The sequence below is a fragment of the Dreissena polymorpha genome, chromosome 1 (genome assembly GCF_020536995.1).
Source record: "Dreissena polymorpha isolate Duluth1 chromosome 1, UMN_Dpol_1.0, whole genome shotgun sequence".
Taxonomy (NCBI): domain Eukaryota; kingdom Metazoa; phylum Mollusca; class Bivalvia; order Myida; family Dreissenidae; genus Dreissena; species Dreissena polymorpha.
This window is the reverse complement of record NC_068355.1, coordinates 111,120,107-111,126,163: the sequence shown is the minus strand read 5'-3', so window position 1 is coordinate 111,126,163 and position 6,057 is coordinate 111,120,107.

The following is a 6,057-nucleotide window of genomic DNA, read 5'->3' as shown; positions in this document are numbered from 1 at the left end:
AACAAGGCAAAGATGAGGGAGCTGTCTATAACGAACGTTCGCGGTTTCCTCGTCTGCGCTTTAAGATATATAGGAAAATTACACCAATAAATAAATAGATAAAGACTAATAATACTAAAACGACGGAAGGGTACGTCCCCCCCCCCCCCAATACATATGTCACTTGGCCCCTTTCGACCACTATGGATAAGCTCTAATCCTTCTTTTACAACCAAATAGCGCTCTAGGTAACAAAACCCAGGGTTCCGCGAGACCCTCGTTTTCCTTCTCTTAAGCTGTAATCAGCAACAACGACGAAGGTAGGGGAAAAGCACACAGACAACATACTTCCACGCAGGATCGGAAGACGCAGTAAGTGCGCACGTGGGCAAATTTACCCACAGTGCAACCCCTATAGGTGTAAATATTGTTGTAAATAAATGTGATTAGTAAACATGTTTTCCCATGTGTACAAGACTTAAACATGTTGAGTAGAGCGTGTCGGCTGGGCCAGAGGGCGCGCCTGAAGAGATATCTCTCGCCCGTGCACTCTGGCTCCGTTTACATGACATCCGTGCACTCTGGCTCCGTTGACATGAGAAACCCAACATGACAAAAATAAAAATAAAAAGAGAATGGTGACGGTATTTGTTGTTGTTGTTTCCCCTACTGTAGCGTAGGTGATGTTTTCTTGTAGTGTAGTGTAAGTTTTTTCCTTGCATGCCTGTGCCTTGTTACGTTTGACGTTGAATTGTAACCCTTGTTCTGCTAACCTGCACGTATTACCCTTGTCACTATGAGGGTCAGATCGAATAAGAGGGATGGTCAGCATTAACATCCCAGATCTATTCCCTCCTGAACAAAATGCACTAATACATATAATTACCATCTGTGTAACCACTAGCAATATGAACAGGAAGAAGAACGTGCTCTCTCTCTCTCTCTGTCTCTCTCTCTCTGTCTCTCTCTCTCTGTCTCTCTCTGTCTGTCTGTCTGTCTGTCTGTCTGTCTGTCTGTCTGTCTGCCTGTCTGTCTGTCTGTCTGTCTGTCTGTCTGTCTGTCTGTCTGTCTGTCTGTCTGTCTGTCTGTCTGTCTGTCTGTCTGTCTGTCTGTCTGTCTGTCTGTCTGTCTGTCTGTCTGTCTGTCTCTCTCTCTCTCCTCTCTCTCTCTCTCTCTCTCTCTCTCTCTCTCTCTCTCTCTCTCTCACAAAAACAAACCAATATAAAGGCACGTGAAAATTGTCTCCCAAAGAAAGTGTAGAACCAGATATTGTCCTCCCTGTACCCCCAACAACCAACCAGTCATCTCGGTCCAACCATACAAACGCAGCCCCTTTTCTACTATATGAAACTAAAATACCTTTCAAAACTATTCTGACCCTTGCAACACCATTAAAACACCTGACAATATCCAATAGCACATCAGAGAGAGCCCATGTGAATTAACACTCTGTATCCCGCTCGAACCCCCACTAACACCTCTTGGGGCGGAGAGCACAAAAACCACACACAAACTATAAGGAATTAACATTAATGCCAATAAGGATAATGCTAATCTAGAGATAATAGGAATACTGCAAAGACCATTTCGATAAAAGGCAAACCACTATATAATCCATTAAAAAAAAGCATCTAGTCACATTAAGGTCTCATTGGCCACCGTGCTATGATGTATAATATGACCTTATTTTCTCCCCTGAAGGGTCACAGGGGCAGGTCGATACATCTGTAGTCGAGAAGACGCTGGACGACCTGTAAATAAATCTCAAATACACACACTGATCTCATTGATATAACTTATATTATTTTATCAGTACAAACAACATCCACGACGTTTAATATTGTGTACTTATAATGGACTTTATTATAGGGATCTTTTCACGCTTTGGCAAATTGACAAAATTGAAAAAAGTTGTTTCAGATTCGTAAGTTTTCGTTTTAGTTATGATATTTGTGAGGAAACAGTAATACTGAACATTAACCATGCTCTAATATAGCCATTATATGCATCTTTTGACGATTTTAAAACCTAAAAATTATAAAGCGTTGCAACGCGAAACGATTGAATAATTTGGAGAGTTCTGTTTTTGTCGTTAAATTTTGTGAAACTACGAAGATGGCTTATATAAGGTATAAAATACGTCATGATTGTGTACTCGGCGGAATAGCTCAGTAGGCTAAAGCGTTTTTACTTCAGGACTCTGGCAGGACTCTAGGGGTCACTGGTTCGAAACCTGCTCCGGGCAATGTTCTTTTCCTTTTTTTAATTTTTTTCTTGATTTTTTACTGGAGCTTTTATGATCCAATGTTTACATTTATCAATATAAAGCATTTAATGAATAAGTTAAAAAAATGCCAAAATCTGTGAAAAGGCCCCTTTATTATAAGGTTAATGTTTTCAAAGCTACTTTTTTAGTAAAAAGCTCTCTATGTCATGCCACCAGCACAAAGGACCACAGTGAAAATAAGAGTGCTTTTTGTGTTATCCTTGGTGTTGGAGTACATGTCATGGTTTATTTATTCTCATGTGTTTTACGATTCTGTATTATACATGTTGTTTTAAATGTCCATGTATGTGTATTCCACAGGTGGTTAGCGTGTGGCTATGATATTAATTAGTGAAAACATCATTTTGAATGATAAATAATCATATTATAACGAAAAATTAACTTTTCTGAAAAAAAATATTTCACTATCAAATATATATATAACAAGGTATGCAACTCAAAATCACCCCAAAACGGGGTGCATCGCTTTGAACAGCCATATCTTCATCAATTGTGCAGCGATTTTCACGATCTCGGTCTTATTCAACGCAGAAATGAATTTCCTTTCTGGAAATGTATATGTCTTGCAATATTTTTACAAATGCTGGGTCAACTTTTAAGAAATAACACGATACACAACACGCATGACCCAGTTGACAGTGATCATGTATTCTTTAAGACTGAAATCTTCACGGAGTAAAGGGCAACTTCCCTACAAAGTTCATGTAGTTCGATACCATAATTCAATAAAACGTATGAAAAAACATTATTACCGTTCTTGTCGTTACATTCTGCATCAAGACTAACTGTCCAGCGCCGTTTGAAACCTTTGTTTACATACATTTCAACTAACTGACATTTTAAACATACGAGTGATTTCATTGGTCCAATGCGGAGGTGTGTCTTTACAACTGGAGATTTCATTCATAAAGAATACATGATCACTGTCAACTGGGTCATGCGTGTTGTGTATCGTGTTATTTCTTAAAAGTTGACCCAGCATTTGTAAAAATATTGCAAGACATATACATTTCCAGAAAGGAAATTCATTTCTGCGTTGAATAAGACCGAGATCGTGAAAATCGCTGCACAATTGATGAAGATATGGCTGTTCAAAGCGATGCACCCCGTTTTGGGGTGATTTTGAGTTGCATACCTTGTTATATATATATTTGATAGTGAAATTATTTTTTTTCAGAAAAGTTAATTTTTCGTTATAATATGATTATTTATCATTCAAAATGATGTTTTCACTAATTAATATCATAGCCACACGCTAACCACCTGTGGTGTATTCCATGCCGAAATAAATAAATAAATAAATCAATAATAAGAAATATATATTAAGGGTTTGCTTCCGTCAGCTAATCTTGTGTTGTTTTTTTTATACCTTCGCATGTATCTTAAAAGCACAACATTGATTTTATAAATAATCATATAAAAAAAAACAATCAATGAAACGTACTAGCGGATCCTGAAAAAGGGCGCCCCCTTCATTTCAGAGCCATACATGATGGGCATATATGAGACTGGAAAAAATAATAAATATTCTATTTTCGCTCGCTTTATTGCCCATGGAGTATAAACCTTATTTAGGTTACGTGATTCAGTCTAAGCGCTTACCGGCCTATTTTTGAGAAAGAGGATTGAATTCGGCGTCTATCGTAAGTATGCGTTAATATTGTTCCTTCTTTCCCTGGTATACAAATACATAGCATCTAGCAAATTTAATCCGAATAGATTTATTAGAATATAAACGTGTGATACAAGACATTTTAAGACATTGAAACCTAACCACGAACGTCACATCGAATATGCGTTTCCAACGATGAACGACATCGTGTGGGTCTAAAAGACCTTTGGATGCACTTGTAATAGCCCCATCACACCAGGCCACGCCTGTTCAGCGTTCTTGAAGTCTTCACATTGTCATGAAGTTTCAAAAGGACCTGATGAACATCAATCGTGATACATCGGCTATCTCGGATTCCTCCGTAGGATTTATGAAATAAATCGTCTGCTGATCCAGAGTGGATGAACATGTGTCAAAAGGTTGACATACATGTACCCGTAGATACCATGTTGAGCATCGTTATCGCGACGCACTTTATAACGTCAGAGCGGTAAGAACCACACATATACAATAATGACGCTCGTACAACGCCATTGGGGGTACTAAGTACGCATGAACTCTGCGTATCTACCATTTCAACCAGATAAGTACAACGTAAGCATCACGTTTTGTCTACGTTATACAAATAATATTACACACTCTTGTGACGGTGTTTCCTCCGGGTACTCCGGGACAGCCCCAGGCGCGGAAGTACCTCATAAACTTCTAAACACACTGACACACATATACCAGGCCTCGCTCCTTGTCGTTGTTCGCTTCCCGACACACATTTGGTACAAGTCGAAGTACTGGATGCGGCATGTATGTCATATGAAGAGGCTATTTCTGGTTTAAATTCTTCTCAGAATGTATGTCGGTTCCTTGTTTAATGATAGCATTTTAATTTTAAGTGACTTTTGTAAAAATGTAACAATTAAACTTATTTGCATCTATAACTTTTACTATAGTATGTGGAATACACAAAGACAGATATACATAACCAAGCATTGTAATTACCCGTCGCCGTGGTGTAATGGATATGGTGTCCGCCTAGCGACCGGGAGGTCACGGGTTCGATCCTCACCGTGGGAGCGTTCTTTAGATCTCCTCCAAAGACACAAAGTACTGGTTCTAGCCCAGGAAACGGACTCGAGAGCATTTATTTAAACCTTAGGCTTTCGATGCAATCGAGCTTAAATAAATAGGTTGAAACTTATTACCCGTCAGGCCTTTTACAACTTTATTTCTGCTACTTTTTGAATTTCACGGCGATGCTTTCGATGTTTATTATACTCGTTTTGCTGTCTTCTCATCGTGCCTCAGAAAGTTGTGGTTCCTCGTGCTTTGGTCTGATTAAAACCACTGAGAGGTTAAATATTGGCATGCATTCTCTATATTGCTCTTTATAGTTTTAAATTATAAATGTGATGATATAAGGTCAATTTTTATGTTTACTTAAATGTTGAATCAATAATTCTGGGGCAGGTGTGATGTTTGATCCTTTTAATCCGGTTAAACGCACCGTTCCTTTGCGTTGACCGTTCCAGGATGGTAACCCCAGTATTGATCATGTTTGTTCGTTTGTTATATATGTGCGAGTGTTGTCCAGTGATTGTGCTTGGTGGGTCACTATAAACCTATTGGCTCATTGAAATAAATAAAAGACCGAATTGTATGATCATGTCATGACCTGCTGCAGCTCAAGTTTAACGTCGAGTGTTTTTGCAATTATTGGACATAGAAGGTTTGCAGTCAACTGCAGAAACCAACACTACACCGTAGTTTCGTCTACGCTGACGGAATCAAGGCAGTTTACAACTTCAAACATTATCTTTAGATTTAATGATAAGTGCACGCTACGCCCTCTTGTTCCAAGTCATTCGAGACAAAACGAGTTAGGTTTTTGTGGTTGTGATACACTTGTGCTCAATACCACTATATCTATAATGAGCCCCTTGAACGCTGAACTATTGCCAATTTGATGAAGTGTATTTGTGGTTAAGTGTCAATGGGTAGAATTGATATTGACTTGTATAGTCACGAAGAACTAGTATTTTAAACATTAACGTGTTTACAGTCCACACATAAATGGTGTTGGTCTGTTGTTAAATAGAATTCCCATTTAAATGAAAGTCGTTTGCGACCATTAGCACCAACAAACTGGTCTATTTAAGTGTCATTATTCGCAGGGTGGTCGTTT